Below are 24,215 nucleotides of genomic sequence, written 5' to 3' on the forward strand. Positions count from 1 at the left end.
TGTTGCTGAGGGTTTCAAAGAAGTGGAGGCCTCTCTCAGTACATAAGAGTGAGGGGTTGTAGGTTTCGGCTTGGGTCATGGGTACGGGTTATTTTTTGGCATATTTTATTTTAAAAAAATCGAATTCCAATGTCGTGGATATTGTGATGTTTGGATTATTGACGGTAGAATTAATATTATTGCGAATATTTATTATATTCTCGTTTCATGCCACTGATTATTGATGTAAAAAATAGGTTCAAATTTAAACGGCATGCAAAGAAGGTTACAGTTAATTATGAAACAATTCGCAACTGTTGATTTATGTGTTGTAGTGTATGATTGTCTGCTCGACTCAATTTCTGAGGATCTCACGTTTATTTCTATATTATTGTACATTTTACAGTAGTGCTATGAAAATAAAATGAAAAAAATGTGAGATTTTCACCACAAACTAGGCTACAATGAATTTTGATTTAAAGCTTTCGTGACTGCAGTAATTCATATTCTTAGTTTTTTCGGTAAATTCACGTTGAAGAGAAACAACGGTTATGGTTATATTACAATGGTTATGATATTGTGATAATTCGATTTTCACCACAAACAAGGCTACAATGGTTATGATATTGTGATAATTTGATTTTCACTACAAACTAGGCTACAATGGTTATGATATTGTGATAATTAGATTTTCACCACAAACTAGGCTATAATGGTTATGATATTGTGATAATTTGATTTTCACCACAAACTAGGCTACAATGGTTATGATATTGTGATAATTTGATTTTCTGCCACCAAATTACAATTAGATTCGTTGCTTCGCATATTCCCTGATATTTTGTTTAGACCGCAAGCGTGTATCTATTTAAACTTTTGCTAACTAGCTTGTTTATGTCATCTAGAAAATGAATACAATTTTCACCATCATCGTTTTCTTATTTCTGGGACAATTGTGCCGTAAATAATAGGAGTTGCATTACATTCAGATCCTGGCTGATGACGTAGTTGACTCCAGTCTGTGATGTCACAGTCATGTGGGTGGTACCTTTGACATCATGATGTCTATGACGTCATGCACCACGTGTCATTCATATTGGAAGAGCTGCGTTTATTGGTGGCTGTGTTTCTTGTCTCAGCTAAAATATGCGTGATATTATTTAGCCTCGTGGTTATTAAAGCCTCCACTACTGTTGATGAAACTGAAATTAATCTCAGCAGTTGTCAGCCTGCACATCATTTAACCGGTGAGCCTGAAAGGGGTGGTTTAAGGATTGTTTGCGTGTTAATGGGGTTTATTATTGAAGCTTTCAAGGGTGTGGGGGTCTCACTCACTACATGAGCATGAGGGGTTTGGGGGTTTAGCTTAGCTTAAGGTAACGTGTTGTAACAAATACTCTTACATATACAATTTTAGCATATGTTATCAGAAAATCAAACTGAAAGGGGTGGTTTAAGGATTGTTTGCGTGTTAATCCGGTTTATTATTGAAGCTTTCAAGGGTGTGGGGGTCTCACTCACTACATGAGCATGAGGGGTTTGGGGGTTTAGCTTAGCTTAAGGTAACGTGTTGTAACAAATACTTTTGAATATACAATTTTAGCATATGTTATCAGAAAATCAAACTGCAATGTCGTGGATATTGTGATTCTTGACGGTAGAATTAATATTGATGTGGATATTTCTGACATTGTCGTTTTATGTGACTGATTATTGATGTAAAAATTAGTTTCAAATAGAAACGGCATGCAAAAGGTGAACATTAATCATTAAACAATTCCCAATTGTTAATTTGTGTAGCAGTGTATGATCATCTGCTTGACACAATTTATGATTTTCTCTTTAATTTCTATAATATTGTAAATGTTACAATAGCTTTTTTCATAAGGTGCCATTTTAAAAATATAATTTTACATTGTCACCTCAAACTAGACTCAAATATTCATAATATTGTGGTAATTGGATTGTCTGCCATCAAATTAACACAATTAGATTCGTAACTTGGAATATCACTTCATATTATGCTGTTTCTAACATTGTTTAGACCGTAACCGTGTAACCATTCAAAACGTTGATAACGAGCCTGTTTAAGTCATCTAGATTACAAATAAAATGTACACAATCATCATTTTCTTATTACTGGGACAATTGTGCCCGAAATAATCTGAGTTACATTACATTTAACATTAGGAAGGGGTCTGCTGTTCAGGTCAGATCCTGGCTGATGACGTAGTTGTCTCCAGTCTGTGTCACAGTCATGTGGGTGGTACCTTTGACATCATGATGTCTATGACATCATGTACCACGTGTCATTCATATTGGAAGAGCTGTGTTTATTGGTCGCTGTGTTTCTTGTCTCAGCTAAAATAAACGTGAGATTATTTAGCCTCGTGGTTATTAAAGCCTCCACTACTGTTGATGAAACTGAAATTAATCTCAGCAGTTGTCAGCCTGCACATCATTTAACCGGTGAGCCTGAAAGGGGTGGTTTAAGGATTGTTTGCGTGTTAATGGGGTTTATTATTGAGGCTTTCAAGGGTGTGGGAGTCTCACTCACTACATGAGCATGAGGGGTTTGGGGGTTTCGCTCAGCTTATGGTAACGTGTTGTAACAAATACGTTTAAATATATAATTTTAGCAAATGTTATTAGAAAATCAAACTGAAAGGGCTGGTTTAAGGATTGTTTGCGTGTAAATCGGGTTTATTATTGAAGCTTTCAAGGGTGTGGGGGTCTCACTCACTACATGAGCATGAGGGGTTTGGGGGTTTAGCTTAGCTTAAGGTAACGTGTTGTAACAAATACTTTTGAATATACAATTTTAGCATATGTTATCAGAAAATCAAACTGCAATGTCGTGGATATTGTGATTCTTGGATTCTTGACGGTAGAATTAATATTGATGTGGATATTTCTGACATCGTCGTTTTATGTGACTGATTATTGATGTAAAAATTAGTTTCAAATAGAAACGGCATGCAAAAGGTGAACATTAATCATTAAACAATGCCCAATTGTTAATTCGTAATGCAGTGTATGATCATCTGCTTGACACAATTTATGATTTTCTCTTTTATTTCTATAATATTGTAAATGTTACAATAGTTTTTTTCATAAGATGCCATTTTAAAAATATAATTTTACATTGTCACCTCAAACTAGACTCAAATATTCATAATATTGTGGTAATTGGATTGTCTGCCATCAAATTAAGACAATTAGATTCGTAACTTGGAATATCACTTCATATATTGCTGTTTCTAACATTGTTTAGACCGTAACCGTGTAACCATTCAAAACGTTGATAACGAGCCTGTTTAAGTCATCTAGATTACGAATAAAATGTACACAATCATCATTTTCTTATTACTGGGACAATTGTGCCCGAAATAATCTGAGTTACATTACATTTAACATTAGGAAGGGGTCTGCTGTTCAGGTCAGATCCTGGCTGATGACGTAGTTGTCTCCAGTCTGTGATGTCACAGTCATGTGGGTGGTACCTTTGACATCATGATATCTATGACGTCATGCACCACGTGTCATTCATATTGAAGAGCTGTGTTTATTGGTCGCTGTGTTTCTTGTCTCAGCTAAAATAAACGTGAGATTATTTAGCCTCGTGGTTATTAAAGCCTCCACTACTGTTGATGAAACTGAAATTATTCTCAGCAGTTGTCAGCCTGCACATCATTTAACCGGTGAGCCTGAAAGGGGTGGTTTAAGGATTGTTTGCGTGTTGATGGGGTTTTCATTGAGGCTTTCAAGGGTGTGGGGGTCTCACTCACTACATGAGCATGAGGGGTTTGGGGGTTTAGCTCAGCTTATGGTAACGTGTTGTAACAAATACGTTTAAATATATAATTTTAACAAATGTTATTATAAAATCAAACTACAATGTCGTGGATATTGTGATTTTTGGATTCTTGACGGTAGAATTAATATTGATGTAGATATTTCTTACATTGTTGTGAGAATTAGTTTCAAATAGAAACGGCATGCAAAAGAGGTGAACATTAATCATTAAACAATTCCCAATTGTTAATTTACGTGTTACAGTGTATGATCGTCTGCTTGACACAATTTATTATTTTCTCTCTTATTTCTATAATATTGTAAATGTTACAATAGTTTTTTCATAATAATGCAGATACTCGTGCATTTTGTCTTGTTATTCAACAATTATTTAATTGATGGAAAACATTGTTTGTAAAGCAAAATTATGTAAATGCATTTACAATTAAATAATGTGCAACTGGACGCGATTATTTCGCATTCTAGTTTTTAAAAGATGCACAACCGGTGATAAAAGTAAAGTTAATCTCGTCAGTTGTGAGCCTGGTCTTCATCACATCTGAAAAGTGAGCCCGACACGGGCGTTTTAAAAATGATCAGGGATCGTTGTTAATAATTAGGGGTGAAAAGTTGTGGTTATGGGCTACAGGCTGAGTTTTAGTGTTTGGGGATAGAGTGAAGGGTTAGAGTTCACAGTTATAATTAGAGGTTGGAGTTTGCCAAAGGGGTAGGTGTGATACAGTTACGGTTTAGGAGTTAGAGTTACGGTTGTGTGTTAGGGTTTGTGTATTAAGGGTTAGTGTTCGGTATGAGGGGTTAGGGTTGCCTATCAGGTGTTCGGGTTATGCTTGAGTAATAGTATTTTGATGTTTGGGCGAGGGATATTGCTCAGGTAATTCGATTGGTTGACCTCTGAATAGATTACCTGTTATGTTCCTGATTTCATCAGGTCTCAGAAGCTAAGCAGGGTCTAGCTTGGGGAGTGATTGGATGTCCTAGCATTGGGTGGCCACCACGTGCTATAAATGGTGTAATAGCCATTGTGAGCATTGGAGGGCAGTGCAGAAATATATTTTCTTTTGCAGTCTCCCCGACCTTCACCAACCCACAGTGACCAGCGTTTTTAAGTATGGTTACATAACCCTCATCATCCATGAGGCATTAAGAGGCCTTTATCAACCAGTGGATTAATACAAATGGGTTCTACATGAACATGGTTAAGTCTGACGATTATGTTCAATGGAATAGTGGATTGGAATAAACATGTGTGAGTGGGTGAGTGAATGAGTGAGTGAGCGGGTGCACAAGTGAGTGAGTTGGCAGTAAGCAAGTAAATGAAGGGGCTTGTAAATCAACATGCACAAGAGTGAGTGAACTGGTACTGTGAGTGGAAAATGGTAATAATTGAGAGGATGAGTGATTAATTGAGTTGATAAATTTGATCCTTGTTCTAACCCCTCCAGGCCACCACCATCAAACAGACACGACACCTACAACATGGACAGACAACTTAAGTGGGCTGATATCTTGGAGCACTATGAGAGTAAGTTACATATACCTACATAAAATAGTTTGTTAGAATCAGAATATTTATATATTCTGGAGAATTCTGATGAGCTATAAACTTACTTTTCACAAATTACTAGGAAATGCAGAGGAGAACTCCATAATAATGGCATTCAGCAGAACTGGCTTGGTGGGTAAGGGATTAGACACTGATCCAGCATGGCAGAGAACGTTTATTAAGCTCTGGGTTTTAGCAACCTATAATTAAACTAGGGTCTCAAGTTTATGGAATGAATGATCTCAACATGCTCACAAAAATATGACATGTAAAGTGTTAATGCCATGTGATGAATATTTCTCAATAGCAGGGCCTGTAGTGTGATAAGAGGTAACTAGAGGGATCTCAGAATGAGTTCTGTGAAATCTCCATGTGTTTCGTTCTCTAACCCATCACTCATCCTTTGAATGAAATGTCTGTGCTCCGTAGTCCGGAAGTCGCAGCTCCAAACGACCACGTGGGGGGACATTATGGACAGAGTTGACCCTTTCCCGAACCAAGGTGACAAGAATGGCGACCAAAAGGTGTGTATGTGGTCGGTGAGGGTCAAGGACACCATCTGTACACTATAGCACACCATGCCACCACACGATAAAACTACAACATGACTACACATCACATCACCAAACCATCTCTCCACACCACCTTTCCCATCATACCACCCCACCATCCAGTCAATAACCCATCACAGAACCTCACCATGTGTCTACACCATCACATGACACGATCTCTCCATAACATTCCAACACATCACATCTAAATACCACCACATCATCTCCCGACATCACCCCATCTTGCCACCATGTCATGCCATATCCCACTCGTGCAAGCACATAAATTGGGCTTTTTTTCAGGCAGTGACGCGACCTCTGTCTGTGAGCTCATTGGAAGGTGCTATTCCAGTTGCCCACGATGAGCGCTGCTGTTAGATTTTTCCAGATTATGGGCAGCTAGATCCTTACAATGGAACATTCTGTGGCACCTATTGCCCGTGATGAATGTTAATAACAATCGCCATTAAATTATCGCAGTTGATCAAGGCCTCAATGGGGTTCATGAGGTCTGTGGGGTCGATAGGTGTCTGTGGGAATATATGAGGGTGTAACATGTATCATTAGTTTGCAGGGTTTAGGTGATTTAGTGGTTAGGGCTACATTAATGCTGTGTTCAAAAGTACTGATTGGTAAAGGTTTGTTTTAACATCGGGTGATTGTGTATATGTATGTGTGTGCTCAGCATATTTTCATGAGTCAATATACATGTTTGCGTCCATGCATAGGTGTGTGAGTATGCATTTGTGTATGGGTGGAAATGCATGTTTGCGTGCGTGTGGGTATTATTTTGTGCATGTGTGTGCATGTTTGAATGTTCCTGTGCTTATCGTTGCGCATATGCACGAATAGAAGCAGCTCAAGTGTAGGCGCCCCAAGAACCAGAGGAGCATTCGGGAGGTGAATAACCTCGGCGAGGTGAAGCCTCTCGAGGAGGAGAAGCGCTTCACAAAATTGAAGCACCACTGCCTCCGGACCACGGCCACCAGCACCACCACCAGCACCACCACCAGCACCACCGCCAGCACCACCACCAGCACCACCACCAGCACCACCGCCAGCACCACCACCAGCACCACCACCAGCACCACCACCAGCACCACCGCCAGCACCGCCGCCAGCACCGCTGCCACCTCCTCCGCTACCGCTGCAACCACCACTACCACTCCTGTGCAGGGCCCAATCACACTGCACATTGGAGAAGATGTCTTTAGAGAAGGAGCCGCTGAGCCAGGGTAAGCAATTCTGCGTGTGTCCTGTGTGTATTTATTATTATTCTTTACGCAGGATAAGCATCAGTGAGTCTCAAGACCTTTTTTCAGCAGGGTCCTGCCAAGTTTTGTTAGTAATCGGGAACAAAATGACTGTTGTTTGCGATCCTAATTGAGTGATTTGCATTGCTTATGTGGGTTCAGTTATGGGGAGAAAGCTGCAGAGCCCACCCAGAACAGGGGGAGAGAACAAACTCCACACAGAGAAAGTGGCCCAGTTGGGAATCGAACCCAGATCCCTCTAGTTATGAGGCAAAGATGTTCCAGCTCTGCCACCCGCACAAACACACAGACAATGCAAACCCCACTTGTACATTCGGCGATAGAAATGTTCTCCATAATTGCTTTCTGGGTGAGACCACGTAACAATTCGGTAATATATTCACCATGTAACCCTACATCCACTATATTGTTGCCAGACTAATGCCCGTTTCCTGGCCAACTACCAAGTGTATTTTTACTGCACAAGGATAGCTGCCATTGGGAGGAGGGGGGTGCCCCCTTTCAAATGCATTAAGACGAGAAATGCAAGATGTGAGTGGCTCATCACGTGTAAAGCGCTCTGAGATGCCATCAAAGTCAAAGGGGGCAACTTAGTCGACCACGAATCACCATAGATATTTTTCCACAATCGTGCATGGGTGAAGCGGGCCAGCGATAGCGGGTTCATCACTCACTGCTTACAGTTCAGCTCTGGCGTCCTGCCCTGGGTATTAGTGCTGCTGTGTAAACCACAAAGACACGCACACTCTCTCCTTCATAGCACACGTTAAAAATCTCCCCTGATGTCATTGGAAATGAGTATGCCATTGTGTGCCAGGGATCAATTATAGTACACATATACAAATGTCACTGCAAGTAATTCGATTGGATTTACACAGCAATGCCAGCCGCTACTGTGAAAGTACAGCAGTCTGTGTTAGATTCAGCAGCACCTTTCTTCGTGCTAGCCTTGCATTGAGAGAATGACAGCTGCAATGCCAAGCGTACTCACTGATTGTGATGTTTTGTGTGGTTATTAAATTCGAATTAATCCGCCACACAGTCCACCTACAGATTGTAAGGAGACGACTGCGATGTCTGCCATAGCAGGAAGGTTGAACGGTGTCATGCGCGTCTCTTCACAGAGCGGAGTCAGCGCAGCAATCCTCGCAGGCCGTTGAAGAGAAGAGAGAGGTTGTGGAGAAGAAGATGAAAGAGGAAGTGAAGGAGGAGGTGAAAGAGGAAATGGAGAAGGTGGAGAGGGAGTTGGAGAAGACAAATGAGGAGATAGCGGTGGAGGACGAAGAGGACGACAAGGAGATGGAGGAGAAGATGGCTGTGGAGGAGGAAAAGGAGAAGATGGTGGTGGTGGTGGTGATGGTGGTGGTGGTGATGGAAGAGATGGTGATGCAGGAGGTCGAAAAGACGGAGAAAGAGAAGACGGAGGAGACAGAGGAGGCGACGGGGAAGGAGACAGAGGAGGAGACAGAGGAGGAGACCGAGTGGCAGGAGGCGGTGGTAGTGCACGAACGAAAGGGCCTGGCTCGTGTGGCGAACGCGATCCGTGCGCTCTTCCGCAGCATGATGCTGTTTGGTTGCGGCCGGTCGACCGCACAGTTGGGGTGATGGAGGTGCCACTGGGACCGCAGCCGGGGAAGGAAACTGAGCAGCAGATGCCAGGACTGTACTGGACACTGACTGCTGCCAACAGACTAACTCTGTTAAGAGTTAGCATCAATCCAATGCATTATGTAATAATTATCATTGTTGTTTTTATTATAAACTTTATGACATAAACCTATGAGGAAACAATGTAACTTTGCATTGCTTGTGAGCGCTGCCTGGGTTGGTTCAATGTGCCTTGGCTCGTGTGCAGTGTCCCGGCTGTGTGTGCGGCGGTACAATGACAAATATGTCATGAGAGAAGTTTCAGGCAATGGCCCTTCTTCAGAACGTGTACAAGCAGTGGTGGGAAAAGATCATCAGGCGATTCGTCTGACACATCCACCCCTTCACTGCCCCACTGCCCCTCTGCCAAGCTGCTTCCGCTGTCCTGCTGCCCCTCTGCCCACTGCCCCATTGCCTCACTGCCCCTCTGCTCCGCTGCCCCACTGCTTTGATGCCACTCTGCCCTAATGCCCCGCTGTTCCATTGCTCCACTTTCCCACTGCCATCACATCCATCACGAAGCAGCGAGACGTCCATACCACCTCATTAAATATTACCCTGATGTGCACGCAGAGAGAGAGACCCTCGTTTAGCATTGCATACTGGAGGGGGCTGCTGTGATGCAATGGCTCGTAAACTTCACTGGCAATGGAGAGATTGCTGGTTCCACCTTCTGGCACAGCAGTTGAAACAAATGGTCGAGTATCTGAAGTTCCCCTGCCACTGACCCACTGGGTGGGTCAGTGAGTTAGTTTGAATGAATCAGTGGTTGAGTGGCTAATTAAATGAATGGGGAGCTGGATACATGATTTGGTGCTTGGGTGGGTCAGTGGGTAATTGAGCGAGTGGGTGAATGAGTATAGGGGTGAGTGGATTTTTGAATGAGTGATTGGGTGAATGGGTGAGTTCGTAAGTCTGTGTGTGAGAGGGTAATGGAGTGGTTGGATGTGTGAGTGGGTAAATTAGTGGGTGAATGAGTGGTGGGTGAGTGGGGAGGTGATTGAGTGAGTGGGTGAGTTAGCTGGTGGGCAAGTGGGTGCGTGGGTGGGTGGGAGAGCGGGTGGGTGAGTTAGTAGGTGGGTGAGTGAGTGAGCGGGTGAGTGAGTGAGTGGGTGGCTGGGTGAGTGGGTGGTTGAATGGGTGGGTGGGTGAGTGGGTGGGCGAGTGAGTGGGTGGGTGAGTAGTTGAGTGGGTGGGTGAGTGGGTAATTGAGTGAGTGGGTGAATAAGTACGTGGGTAAGTGGTATTTGAATGATTGAGTGATTGGGTGAGTTGGTGAGTGTGTATGAGTGAGTGAGTGGGTGGGTGAGTGAGAGTGGGTGGGTGGGTGAGTCAGAGTGGATGGGTGAGTAGGTGGGTGGATGGGTGGGTGAGGGTGAGTGGGTGGGTGGGAGATTGAGTGAGTGGATTAGTGGGTGGGTGAGTGAGTGTGTCGATATGTGGTGAGTCTGTCCCTGGTGAGTGTCTCTGGTGAGTCTGAGGACCAGACACTGTTCTGACCATTCCGTCCCCTTCGAGCGCCTTGCTGGCCTTCATCGGGGCTCACTACCAACACGAGCTGCCCCAGATATGTATATAAGAATCAAAATCTGAATATGTAATCATACTGGAGGAATCCGATGAGCTATAAAGCTTTTTTCAGAGATGTCCAGTAGGGACGGCTTTGTACGTTACAGCAACAAACAATACAAAAAAACGATCGGAGTGCAACGTATAGGAAAAGTAAACAAATCACTAAACAAAGAATAAACTAAGCAATTTTTAAAAATATTATCAGGTAAAGTCCAATGAGGTATTAGCTTATTTTTCAGAAGCCACTTGACCACAAATGATCACTCATGTCTGGGGGCAGCTATTGAAGGCTGAATTTCTTTCGCACCGTATATAGCCAACCGTGCTAATCGGAGGTGCCGGGGAAGGACACCAAAAGCATTAGGTTAGGGTCAGGGCTATAGGGTCAGGGCTATAGGGTCAGAGCTATAGGGTCAGGGCTATAGGGTCAGGGCTATAGGGTCAGGGCTATAGGGTCAGGGCTATAGGGTCAGGGCTATAGGGTTAGGGCTACAGGATGTAGGGGCACTGCAGGTTCTCCACAAGGCACGTGATGCCCTCTAGTGGACAAATGCATAACTACAGCTGCTGCTGCAGCTCAAGGAACAAGATATCCGAGCTGTACAGCCTCCACATCGCCACTTCTCCACGCACACAATGCGAGTGGTGCTACTCAGCCGCACAAGCTTCTAAGAGTGCATCTCATCATCAACATTAACTCAACACAAGCAGCACCCTGAAACAGGCTTCGTCTCTCAGTGTCTCATCAGCAGTCAGGCTCGCTTGAACTGGTGAACTGCCAGATGTTACTGAGATGGGGGGGGGGGTTCCATGTGGAGGACGTAACCTGTTCATGATTATTGAGGGCGGCTGTTCGATGTGGAGTGACGTCACTTGTTCATGATTATTAGTGAGGGGGGAGTACTGCATCTTGAGTGACGTCACCCGCTTATGATTATGAATGAGGGGTGGGGGTGTGTCCATTTGGAGGACGTCACCTTCTCATGAATATTAATGAGGGGGGCTGGTCGATGTGGAGTGACGTCACGAACGTTAAGGACATACATTCCTGGGTGATTACAGTAGATATATAACAACAACCGCCATTCGCCACTAAGTGGCGGTGACGTCACCAGGACGCTTGTGCCAGGCCATGTGCACCTTGAGGCCACGTGAACTGTCGAACGCCCGCTGGCAGGAGGTCACGGGGCAGACCCAGGTGCCACGGGTTGTCTGACTGAGATGACTGAGATGACTGGCTGATGCACCACCTGTGCCCCCTATTGTGCCAACCTGCTGTGCCCTAGCCACCCGGCGCTCCCCTCGTTGTTGTGAGCGTCGCTCCTCTGCCCTCCATTGTTGTTGGAGGGCGACTACCTCCAAATGCCCAGTATCGTCCTTCATGAGCCTCCTCCACAGAGGCCGATTTTGACACTGCTGGTACCAGTCATCGGCAACTCCACTCAGCTCCACGTCCTCCTGTACCACATCACTCCATCTCTTCTCTAGCCCGTGCCGCGCCCGTTTAGCCCCCTCGATCCGGCCGAACAAAAGCTGTTTCGGCATGCGGTGGCTGGGCATGCGGGCTACATGACCCAGCCATCGCAGCCTTGCCCGCCGGAGGAGCTCACCGATGGGACCTTGCCCAGATCTTTCAAGGATTTGTGAGCTCCTCACACAATCCAGTCTGGTTAAACCCAGGATGGATCGTAGGCAGGCCTGTCTAAATGTTTCTAACCGGCGAAGATGTTCCATTAGGGGGGTCCACGTTTCGCAAGCGTAGAGAAGTGAGGAAATGACCGTGACCGAGAAGACCCGAAGCTTCGTGTGGCGCGACAGACCAGGCAGCTTCCACACAACGTTACGCAACCGATGAAAAGATATTGCCACTCGACTTATTCAGAGTGAGACCTCTGCTGTTAAACTGGAGCCGGTCATAAGCACACTACCCAGGTATGGGAAACTCTCTACTCTCTCCACAACTGCCCCATCACCGATTGGGAGTTGTGGGGGTGGAGTGTCCGATGGTACAAAATACCCAGGCAGGTGCTTCGTTTTGGTGGGGCTGATGGTAAGGCCCCATCTATTAGTAGCACGCTCCAGTCTCAGCAGCAGCATCTCCAACTCCTCCTCTGAATGAGCAGCTATTACCAAATCATCGGCATACATAACATGACGATTTAAAGCTTTCGTGACTGCAATGATTCATCTTCTTTGGTTCTTTCGGTAAAGTCACGTAGAATGATAATAAAATAATAAATTGATAAAATAAAATAACACAATAATATTATCACGACGTTTCGGCCACAACACAAGCGGCCTTCATCAGGTGAAGGGGGCGAGACTGTCTGGTAGGACAGCGCTGGAGTGAAAGAGCCACGTTCAGATACGGCCTTTAAGCTGTGTGAGAGGAACAAAGCGCCCTCAAATTTCAGCACCACGGATAGCTACGGGCCCCGTTCAGACGGACGAGTTCGTCCATGGTCGGAACAGAGGAGGGGGAGAGAAACAGCTGCGAGGCCCTAGTATGCTCCATGTTGTAAAACTATACCGTTAACCGTGGTGTGAGAGGTATTAAGAGGCAATGCTGGCGAAAGAGCTGCGGTCTGAAGGTCATCGTAAAAATACAATTAATTAAGAACAGAAATGATTTAAAACATCTTTCCAGTGGTTACTAAGCCTGAATCCATCTTCGCGGTTGAAATTGTCTCTGTGCTTGTATATGTGAATGGCCTCATGAACGAATCTCTCATGGTAGCCGGTTGGTTTGCAAAGAACCTCCGTCTTGGAGAAGTCAATGTCATGTGAGCCCACTGAATTATAACAGTGATCTGCCACGGCAGAGGAGTTCGTCCTACCGTGTTTCAAGTCTGCTTTGTGTTCGCGCATGCGGTCTGAGATATGTCTTTTGGTTTCTCCAATGTAGCTACTACCACAGAGGCACTTTAGTTTGTAAACGCCCGGGTACTGTATGTCTGGAACAGCATCTTTTACAGATGGAACAAAATCACGGATTTTATGTACTGTGTTGAATCGGACCTGGATCTTGTGTTTGTTCAGGATTTTGGAGATCTTTTTAGTGACCCCTGCAATGTAGGGTAAGGTGATGGTTTTGAGTGGCTCCACAAGAGGATCCTTCTTCATGACTGGAGTGATGGCTTTGCGGATTGTGTAGTCGGAGTAGCCATTAGCCCTGAGAGCCTGGTGTACGTGCTTGAGTTCACTGGTAATGTGTTCCTGGTCGGAAATGCATTGGGCTCTATGGTATAGAGTCTTGATGAGGGAGTTCTTCTGGGATGGATGGTGGTGGGAATCCGGTTTCAAGTAAGCATCTGTATGGGTAGCTTTCCTGTAGACAGAGTGGCTCATTGAACCATCATGTCTTCTTTTAATTAAGACATCCAAAAAGGGTAGGACGCACTCTTCTGCCGTGGCAGATCACTGTTATAATTCAGTGGGCTCACATGACATTGACTTCTCCAAGACGGAGGTTCTTTGCAAACCAACCGGCTACCATGAGAGATTCGTTCATGAGGCCATTCACATATACAAGCACAGAGACAATTTCAACCGAGAAGATGGATTCAGGCTTAGTAACCACTGGAAAGATGTTTTAAATCATTTCTGTTCTTAATTAATTGTATTTTTACGATGACCTTCAGACCGCAGCTCTTTCGCCAGCATTGCCTCTTAATACCTCTCACACCACGGTTAATGGTATAGTTTTACAACATGGAGCATACTAGGGCCTCGCAGCTGTCTCTCTCCCCCTCCTCTGTTCCGACCATGGACGAACTCGTCCGTCTGAACGGGGCCCGTAGCTATCCGTGGTGCTGAAATTTGAGGGTGCTTAGTTCCTCTCACACAGCTTAAAGGCCGTATCTGAACGTGGCTCTTTCACTCCAGCGCTGTCCTACCAGACAGTCTCGCCCCCTTCACCTGATGAAGGCCGCTTGTGTTGTGGCCGAAACGTCGTGAGAATATTATTGTGTTATTTTATTTTATCAATTTATTATTTTATTATCATTCTACGTGACTTTACCGAAAGAACCAAAGAAGATACATAACATGGTTGAGCAATAGGGAGCCATCCCTTGACCGCACCCGGGCATCGATCAGCCTCCCATTATATCTGTACCATATGGAGATTCCCCCGGTACAGCTATTGAAGGCTTCACGAACTACGTGGTCAAAATAGATGTTAAATAATGTGGGAGCTAGAGGACATCCCTGTCGTACCCCAAGGTATACAGGGAATGGCTCGGACTCCCGGCCACGTAGTTTTACCCGGGCCCGCTCACCCTCATGAAGGTCCTTAATGATCGTGAGCAAAGGGTCAGGTACTCCAAAAGCACGAAGAACAAACCAGAGCCCAGGCCTACTGATGGTATCATAGGCCTTGACCAGGTCAATAAAGCAGAGATGTAGGTCTTGCTGGAATTCCCTACACCTCTGCTGTAGCAGACGGACAGAAAATATGGCATCTGTGCAGGACCGCCCTTTCCTGAAACCGCATTGGGGCTCCGCAAGCCTCTCCTCAGCGTGCCTGGAAAGGCGATGTTGAATAATCCTTGCCAGGACCTTTCCCGGCACACTGAGGAGTGAGATGCCCCTGTAGTTGTTACAGTCTGTGCGGTCTCCCTTCTTAAAGAGGGGGACCACCAGGGCATCCTTCCAATCCTGCGTAACCTGTCAAGTGGTCCTGACTGTTGTTATGATGTCATATAGGGCAGTCTGTGCACCAACGCCACCCTCCCTCAGCATTTCGCTTGGGAGATCATCTTTGCCCGCTGCCTTTCCTGGTCTCAGACTCCGGATTGCCTTCAGTACTTCCTCAACAGATGGCACTTCAGCCAGCCACTCACAGGCGGTGACTTCTTCCAATATTTGAGGCACCGCAGCCTCAGCAGAGTCATCCTCACTTTGTGCCACGATTTTTTCCTGGCTGAGGGATTTTCCCTCCCCCAGGACCTCACAGAAATGCTCAGCAGATCTGCAAACCTGTTTCACCGGGGGGTCAGAGATTGGATCACCGTTTTTTCCCCTAATGATGGTAATAGGTGTGGCGCTGCAGGTTACTTTTTTGATGGAGTTAAATAGAGATTTGTGATCGTGGGCCACTGAGGCAGACTCCATCTCCTCAGCAACCCGCGACCACCACCCATCCTTGCAGCGCCTCACGGCTCTCCGAACCTCCGAGCGAAGGCTGCGGTAAGCCTCCTCATTCTCTGACGTGGGATTCTGTAGCCAATGACAGTGGGCCTGTCGCTTTTTCTCAACCATCTTGAACGCCTCCTCTGTCAACCAGGGTCTCTGGGGAGGTCTGGACCGCGTACCCAAAAGCAGCCATTGCAGCTGCATGAGTCACAGTCCTAAACCTCGCCCATTTACCCTCGACATCAGGAGGAGTGGGGGACGATGCCAACCCCAGCCGCAGGCGATGATGAAATTCTCAGTAGATATATGGGCCCTGCTTCACCCACCCACCCATTCACTCCCTCATCCATCCACTCACCTACTCACCCATGCACTCACTTACTCAATGAGCCGCTCACCTTCTCACCCAGTACTTACACATTAACTGACCCTGCCACCCACTCAATTTCTAACCCACCCACTCAATTTCTAACCCACTCACTCACTCAACCAGCTGCCCACTCCCTCAGCCACTCACCTACTTACCCACCCACTTACACATCCACTTACCATGCAACCCACTCAATTTCTAACCCACCCACTCACCCAACCACCCGCCCACTCATCTGCTTACCCATTACCACGGAATTATTCACCCACTCACCCATCAGTGAACCACCCAATAATTCAACCACTCACAAGCTAAATCACCTATTAATTAAACCACCCACTAACTCAACCACCCACTAACTCGACCACCCACTAACTCAACCACCGATCCACTCACCCACTCAGCAAGCCACCCACTACTATATCTCTAACCCACTATTTCACTCACACACCGACTCACTCACCTATCCACTTATGCACTCACTCACCCACCTCCCACTCACCTACACACTAAACTAAATCTAAATTATGTTTATTTTACCAGGTAAGGCACACTGAGCTATATAGCTCGTTTTCAAAAAAAACCTTCACCACAAATGATAGCTCAACAATTTGGCGTATCACGGATACATTTATAGCAGACAACTCCTCTAAATGCATGTTTCTAAATGTTTAGGGAAATAGAGACGCAACAAGGTAGGGATTGAACCTAGAAGCTCCTGGATACCAGGCAAGATAGTATCTCGTCACCATGGCGCTTCGCTCTTGGACTCTCTCACCCACTCAAACACCTACCCACTAACTTAACCACTCACTAACTCAACCAGCCACTTGCTCAACCACCCACAAACTCAACCACCGAGCCATTCACACACGCACCCACTCACCATGCCACCCACTGTTGTTATTCTGTCTCTCACTGTTCAAATAAACCTACCATTAAAATTATAGACTGATCATTTTTTTTGTCAGTGGGCAAACGTACAAAATCAGCAGGGGATCAAATACTTTTTTCCCTCACTGTATATGTGATAAACCACTTTTTTCCTGTCATTTGTAACAAGGTCGCTTTTGAAAAAGATCTATATATCTCTGTGGGCCTTAGCTAGTACGATGAAAAATAGTTCAGTTTTAGTTTATTGAGTGGGTAGGTGTGTGATTGAATCATGGGTGGTTGGGTAGGTGGGTGAGTAGGTAAGTGGCTGGGTGAGCGGGCGTGTGAGTGTGTGAGTTAGAGAGTGGGTGGGTGGATGGGTGGGTTTGTGAGTGGGGGAGTGAATAGGTGAGTGGGTGGGTGAGTGGAGTCTTGAGTGAGTGGGTCAGTGATTGAGTGAGTCGGTTGGTGGGTGGGTCGTAGAGTTAATGAGTGGGTGTGTAGGTGGGTGCACAGGTAAGTTTTTGAGTGGCTGGCTGTGTCCATGAGCGAGTGGGTTGGCGGCTGAGTGGGTGGCAGGGTGACTGGATTTGTGAGTGAGTTTGTGAGTAAGTGTGTGGGTGGCTTTAGTAGTTGACTGGGTGGTGAGTCAGATAATGAGGCGCCACAGTGGCGAGATGTTAACTCCCTCGCTTGGTATATTGGACATTGTAAGAAATAAAATAAAACCCCTCTTATGGATGATATTGGTCGCGAAAGTTGACGTGTTAAACTGGTATATTGGAATTCATAGGTTTGACCCCAATCCTGATGGCTGTATATTTGGAGTTTGCATGTTCTCCCTGTGGTCGTGGGCATTTTTCTCTGGGTTCTCTGGGTTTTCCCTCCACATTTACAAACATGCCTTTATAGGAAATTAGCTGCTATACATTTCTATGTGCTAACCCACTTGGTTGAGCCATCATTTGTGGCCACGTCGCTGCTGAAAAAGATCTATATAACTAACTTGTAGTTTTTGTTTATTGAGTGAGTGAGTGGGTTCCTGGGTGGTTGGGTGGGTGGGTTTGTGGGTGTTTGAGTGAGTGAGTCATTGTGTGAGTGGATAGGTTAATATGTGAGTGGTGAGTAGGTGAATGTGTGGGTGGTTGAGTGAGTGGGTGTTTGGATAAATGGTTGGGTGACTGGTGGGTGGGTAATTTAGTGTGGGAGGTTGAGTGGGTGAGTTAGTGTGTGAGTGGGTGGTTGAGTCAGAAAATGGGTCACTACGGTGTTGAGATGTTAACTACCTCGCCCAGTATACAGGAAGTCATCAATCCCAACCCTGAGCCTGTATATTTGGAGTTTGCATCTTCTCCCGTGGTTGCGTCGATTTTTCTCTGATTCCTTCGGGTTTGTTTAACACGTAGACTTTCATGACCAATATCATCCATAAGAGGTTTCTTTGGGGGTTAGATCGCGTAAATCTATAAATGTGTCGTTAAAACCCACCACCACCCGACACAGCCAACTAGTAAGGGTTGTCACGTAAACAGAACATTCCAATTTGTAACTAGTACAGCACACCGGTGTGTTGGAGAGTCAAGCCACAACATTTACAATCTGAGTACGACGTTTCGCCAGTAATTACAACTAGCTTCAGCAGGCGACTGCCAGATTTGTGGAGGCGTTCACCCTGTTTTGTTCCTTATATAGAGACGTAGATGTCGTGCCCGTCTTTATCATTTGCCTGGTATCAATTTAAAAGTAGAAATAGTTGTTATTATTGTTGTAATCACGTTATAAGGAGAAAAAATTGTGATTATTTCGTTAAAAGAAGAAATAAATATTGTTATCAAGTTGTAAGTGGAAATAATATTATTGGTATCATTCGCCTGTTCTTACCATTCGTCTGTTCTCATTCGCCTGTTGTTCTCATTCGCCTGTTGTTATCAAGTTATAAGTAGAAAGTTATTATTGTTATCATTCGCCTGGTGTTGGTAGCGCACGTCTCTAATCCAGCACTGTGGAAGGTAGCGAGGGTTGGCGAATCACCGCACAATGATGTTGTCAAATTCCCTTCCCGTGGGCGTCAAGGTGCTATAACCTGACTCGCCAGGAGAACGCAGTAGAGCAAGTGGACTAATCACCATCTTCACCTTGTTGTATATCTGTACAGGGATAGAGTGTTTCACCCTCGCACGCATGGGTTTTCTATGGGTACTCCGGTTTCCCCCACGTGTATAAACACTCGTAATTAATTGGCGCATAATGCCTCCATAGAGGACTGCAGAGCTTGGACAATCGTTGGTACTGGCTCACCACGTGGCTTCCTTCCTGCACGTTTGTGGTTCCTCATGCCTCTGAGTCGTTCTTGTGCGCGCTAATAAACTTTAAATAATTACTATTATTCACCAGGCGGTCGTGTTGCAAGCCTGTAATCCAGCAGTGGAAGGCAGCAAAGGTTAGTTGACCACACAGTGAATGTTGTGAAACCCCCTTCCCGTGGGCGTCGAGGTGCCTTCTCCTGGCTGGCTGGCCAGGAGAAGACGGTACAGAAATTGGGATAATCGCCATCTTTGCCTGTACGGTTTAAAGTGCTGCCCCCTCGTATGCGTGGGTTTTCTCCAGGTGCTTTGGTTTCACCCACTTGTGTAAGCACTCATCATTCATTATAGCTTCAACCGAGAGGATGGTTTAAAATTAAGCAACCACTGGAAGGACGTTTTAAATCATACCAAAAGTCAACTAATTTCTAACAGCAATTTCAAGTAGTGGTATACCAAGCATATTCCTTCCGAACTTTCTATTTCCCTTTTTTATACTTCCCCCTTACATCACTTTCTTGCCGATCTTTAATTTTTATATATTTTTTCCGTTTCTATTGCACACACACAGTGACCCATCCCACGCACCCTCTACACAACAAAAGACGGATTAACTCAGCCCCGCACCCCACCAAGGTCCCCCTACATGGCTCCTCCCCCGCCCCTTAACCTGCATTTAAGCTGTTCTATTTCCACGGTTTTCTACTCCGCACCTTACAGCACATTCTTGCCGATCTTTAATTTTTTCTATTGTTCCTTTTCTATTGCACACACACAGTGACCCACCCCCTCACCCTCTACACAGCAAAAGACGGATTAACTCAGCCCCTCACCCCACCAAGGTCCCCCTACATGGCTCCCCCCCCCCTCCCTTAACCTGTATTTAAGCCAGAGGTTCCCAGAGCCTCGCCACTTGGTGCAGCAATTTTTTGCTGTGACTGTTTCCACCTGAAGACGGAAGCTTGTGTTGCCTCCGAAACGTCGTTTTAATTTTTTCTTTTATTTAATTTTAATTTGTTTTTTACCTACGTGACTTAACCGAATAAAACCAAAGAGTATGAATTCTTGCAGTCACGAAAGCTTCAAATCTAGAATTAACAACTTCTACGGGGAAGATTTTCACCTATCTGTCAGAGCTTTTAACAGACAACGAGACAAGAAGTCACAGCTCATCGAGACGCTGACCTTCCTCAAAAAATGCCGCGACCAGAAGGTAATACCCATCACTTTCACTCTCACATCTGCAGCTGTATTTTCACCGAACTCTAAACAGATTCTATTTAAGGCAAGTCTATCATTAATCTCAGAGAGGATTAGGTTAATTCTAGATTTAAAGCTTTCGTGACTGCAAGGATCCATACTCTTTGGTTCTATTCGGTAAAGTCACGTAGGTAAAAAATAAAACAGCAAAAATCACGACGTTTCGGCCACAACACAAGCGGCCTTCATCAGGTGAAGGAACCAGGCTGTCTCGAGGACAGCGCTGGAGTGAAACACAGCCACGCTCAGACCGCGACATTTAAGCTGTGTGCGAGGAAACAAGATGCCTTGACAAAGGAATTAGCATAAAAATAGCATTTGATTGGCCCACTTAGCATGATGAACGGTGTACATGCGGGTGCACATGCCGGTTGGCGCGGGGGGGGAGGGGGAGTTTACCTATTAATGGTGTGAAAAGGGAATTTTTAAGAGCTGCGAAAGTTTGGGGTACCACTACTTGAAAAATATACTGTACCATTGAAAATTAGTTTAATGTTTGGTTCGATTAAGAACATCTTTCCAATGGTTGCTTAATTTGAAACCATCTTCTCGGTTGAAATTGTGTCTGTGTTTGTAGATCTGAATTGCCTCGTGAACAAATCTCTGATAAAAACCCGTGGGTTTGCAAAGAACCTTGGTATCGGAGAAAATTATATCATGATCAATCACAGCGTTGTAACAGTGATCAGCTACGGCAGAAGAATTCGTTCTGCCGTGTTTCAAATCTGATTTGTGCTCGCGAATTCGGCCAGAGACATGTCGCTTTGTCTCCCCGATATAGCAATCACCGCAGGTACAACTCAATTTGTAAACCCCGGGGTACTGTAAGTCCGGAATGACATCCTTCATGGATGTGATCAGATCACGAATTTTGTCTACTGCATTGAACCGGACCTGGATCTTGTGTTTGTTTAGAATTTTGGAAATCTTTTTGTAACGCCTGCTATATATGGTAATGTGATGGTTTTGACCGGAGTATCAAGTGGTTGTTTCTGTATGGAGGGAGAAACAGCTTGGCGGATGGTACGGTCAGGGTATCCATTCCTTTTGAGGGCCAGTTGTACATGTTTTTCATTCACTGGTCAGGTGGTGTTGGTCCGAAATGCAATGAACCCTATGGTATAAAGTTTTGTTGAGATAATTCTTTTGGGCTGGGTGGTGGTGGGAATCAGGTTTCAAGTAGGAATCTGTGTGGGTGGGTTTCCTGTAGACAAAATGCCCCAATGAGCCATCAGGTCTCCTCTCAAACAGAACATCTAAGAATGGTAGCTTGCCATCTTTCTCCACTTCCATGGTGAATTTGATGACGGGATGTCTGGAATTGATGTGGTGTAGGAAAAGGTTCAGAGCTGGGAGGCCATGTGGCCAAATGACGAAAGTGTCATCCACATATCTCTTCCAAAATGGAAGGTCTGAGGGTGGAAGTCTGGATGGCATCTGATTCAAATTTCTCCATGAAAATATTGGCTATCACTGGTGACAAGGGGGATCCCATGGGGGTACCCTTATTTTGTTTGTAGAAGGAGCCATTCCAAGTAAAGTAGGTATTGGTGAGGCAGTGCCTAACCAGTGCAGGTGTATCGGGGTCTAGTCCATGTTGGACCAAATTTTCAATTATTTCAATGGTATCAGGTACTGGGACCTTGGTGAACAAAGAGACCACATCGAAGCTGACAAGAATATCATCAGGGGACAGTACAACGTCTTTGACCATAGAGACCAATTGGGCTGAGTTAAGTACTGCTGAGGCGGTCTTGCCAGTGAAAGGCAGCAAGGTATCTGACAGAAAATGGGCTAGTCTATAGGTAGGGCAGTTGATCGTGGATACGATGGGTCGTAGTGGGGTGCCTTCTTTATGAATCTTGGGAAGACCATAGAATCTAGGAGTTCTTGCAGTAGAAGGTTTTAGGGAGGGACATTTAGTTGGGTCGATTAGGGAGGTCGAACTTGTGATGATCTTGTTGGTTTTCATCGCTAGGCTATTGGTAGGGTCATTTTTTTATTTTTGAGTAACTTCCATCGTTGAGCAGATTCTGAATTTTGTTGTTGTATGAATCTTTATCCATAATTACAGTAGCGTTGCCTTTATAGGCTGAGAGGATGACTATATCACTTCTGTTTTTTAAATTCGCAAGTTCATGACATTCAGTTTTGCTGATGTTACTAATGGGTTTCTTAGCATTCTTAAGAAAAGTGGCTATTTCAGCTCTCGCAACGTCTGCTTGGATGTGTCCTACGCCTTTGAGGGCTACATCGACCTGAGAGATGATATCATCTACTGGTATGTGTTTTGAGGTGACAGCAAAATTCAGTCTTCTAGCCAGTACTGTTTCCAGATGATCCGAAATTGGGGTGCTACTCTGATTAATGACGATTTTGTTGACGTCTAGTTTTGTTATATGTGGAACTGGGTTCTTCTTTGATAGGTGGTTGAATTTAGAAATCAGGTTAGCTTTACATTTGACTGACAGTGAATCAGCAGAAGAAGCAGTCATGTTGTCTACGTGATTCCAATCCGCACCAACCGGCATGTGCACAGGCATGTACACCACCTCTACACCGTTCATCATGCTAAGTCGGCCAATCAAATGCTATTTTTTATGCTAATTCCTTTGTCAAGGCACCTTGTTTCCTCGCACATAGCTTAAAGGTCGCGGTCTGAGCGTGGCTGTGTTTCACTCCAGCGCTGTCTTCGAGACAGCCTGGTTCCTTCACCTGATGAAGGCCGCTTGTGTTGTGGCCGAAACGTCGTGATTTTTGTTGTTTTATTATTTACCTACGTGACTTTACCGAATAGAACCAAAGAGTATGGATCCTTGCAGTCACGAAAGCTTTAAATCTAGAATTGATAACCTCTACGGGGAGGGCTTTCACCTATCTGTTAGAGCTTTTAACAGACTACGGGACAAGAAGTCACAGCTCATCGAGACGCTGACCTTCCTCAAAAGATGCCGCAATCACAAGGTAATACCTATCGCTTTCACACTCATTTCTTCTGCTGTATCTTCTCCGAATTCTAAACAGATTCTGTTTAAGGCCAGCCTATCTTTAATCTCAGAGAGGATAAGGCTACTCCGATTTGAACTCGATACTTTAGACAGGACTCTCCTACAAGCTCATTTAATGTTAACACAAAAAATGTCACCTTCTGATTGGAATCACATAGACAACATGACTGCTTCTTCTGCTGATTCACTGTCAGTCAAATGTAAAGCTAACTTGATTTCCAAATTCAACCACCTATCAAAGAAGAACCCAGTTCCACATATAACAAAACTCGACATCAACAAAATCGTCATTAATCAGAGTAGCACCCCGATTTCGGACAATCTGAAAAAGTACTGGCTAGGGGACTGAATTTTGCTGTCACCCCAAAAAACATACCAGTAGATGATATCATCTCTCAGGTCGATGTAGCCTTCAAAGGCGTGGGACACATCCAAGCAGACGTTGCGAGAGCTGAAATAGCCACTATTCTTAAGAATGCTAAGAAACCCATTAGTAACATCAGCAAAAATGAACGCTCTGAACTCGCGAATTAAAAAAAAAACAAAAGTGATATAGTCATCCTCTCAGCCGATAAAGGCAACGCTACTGTTATTATGGATAAAGATTCATACAACAACAAAATCCAGAATCTGCTCAACGATGGAAGTTACTCAAAAATTAAAAATGACCCTACCAATAGCCTAGCGATGAAAACCAACAAGATCATCACAAGTTCGACCTCCCTAATCGACCCAACTAAACGTCCCTCCCTAAATCCTTCTGCTGCAAGAACTCCTAGATTCTATGGTCTTTCCAAGATTCATAAAGAAGGCACCCCACTACGACCCATCGTATCCACGATCAACTCCCCTACCTATAGACTAGCCCGTTTTCTGTCAGATA

Source organism: Petromyzon marinus, chromosome 8 (assembly GCF_048934315.1).
Source record: "Petromyzon marinus isolate PM22_M1 ecotype Great Lakes invasive population chromosome 8, UKy_Petmar_22M1.pri1.0, whole genome shotgun sequence".
Taxonomy (NCBI): domain Eukaryota; kingdom Metazoa; phylum Chordata; class Hyperoartia; order Petromyzontiformes; family Petromyzontidae; genus Petromyzon; species Petromyzon marinus.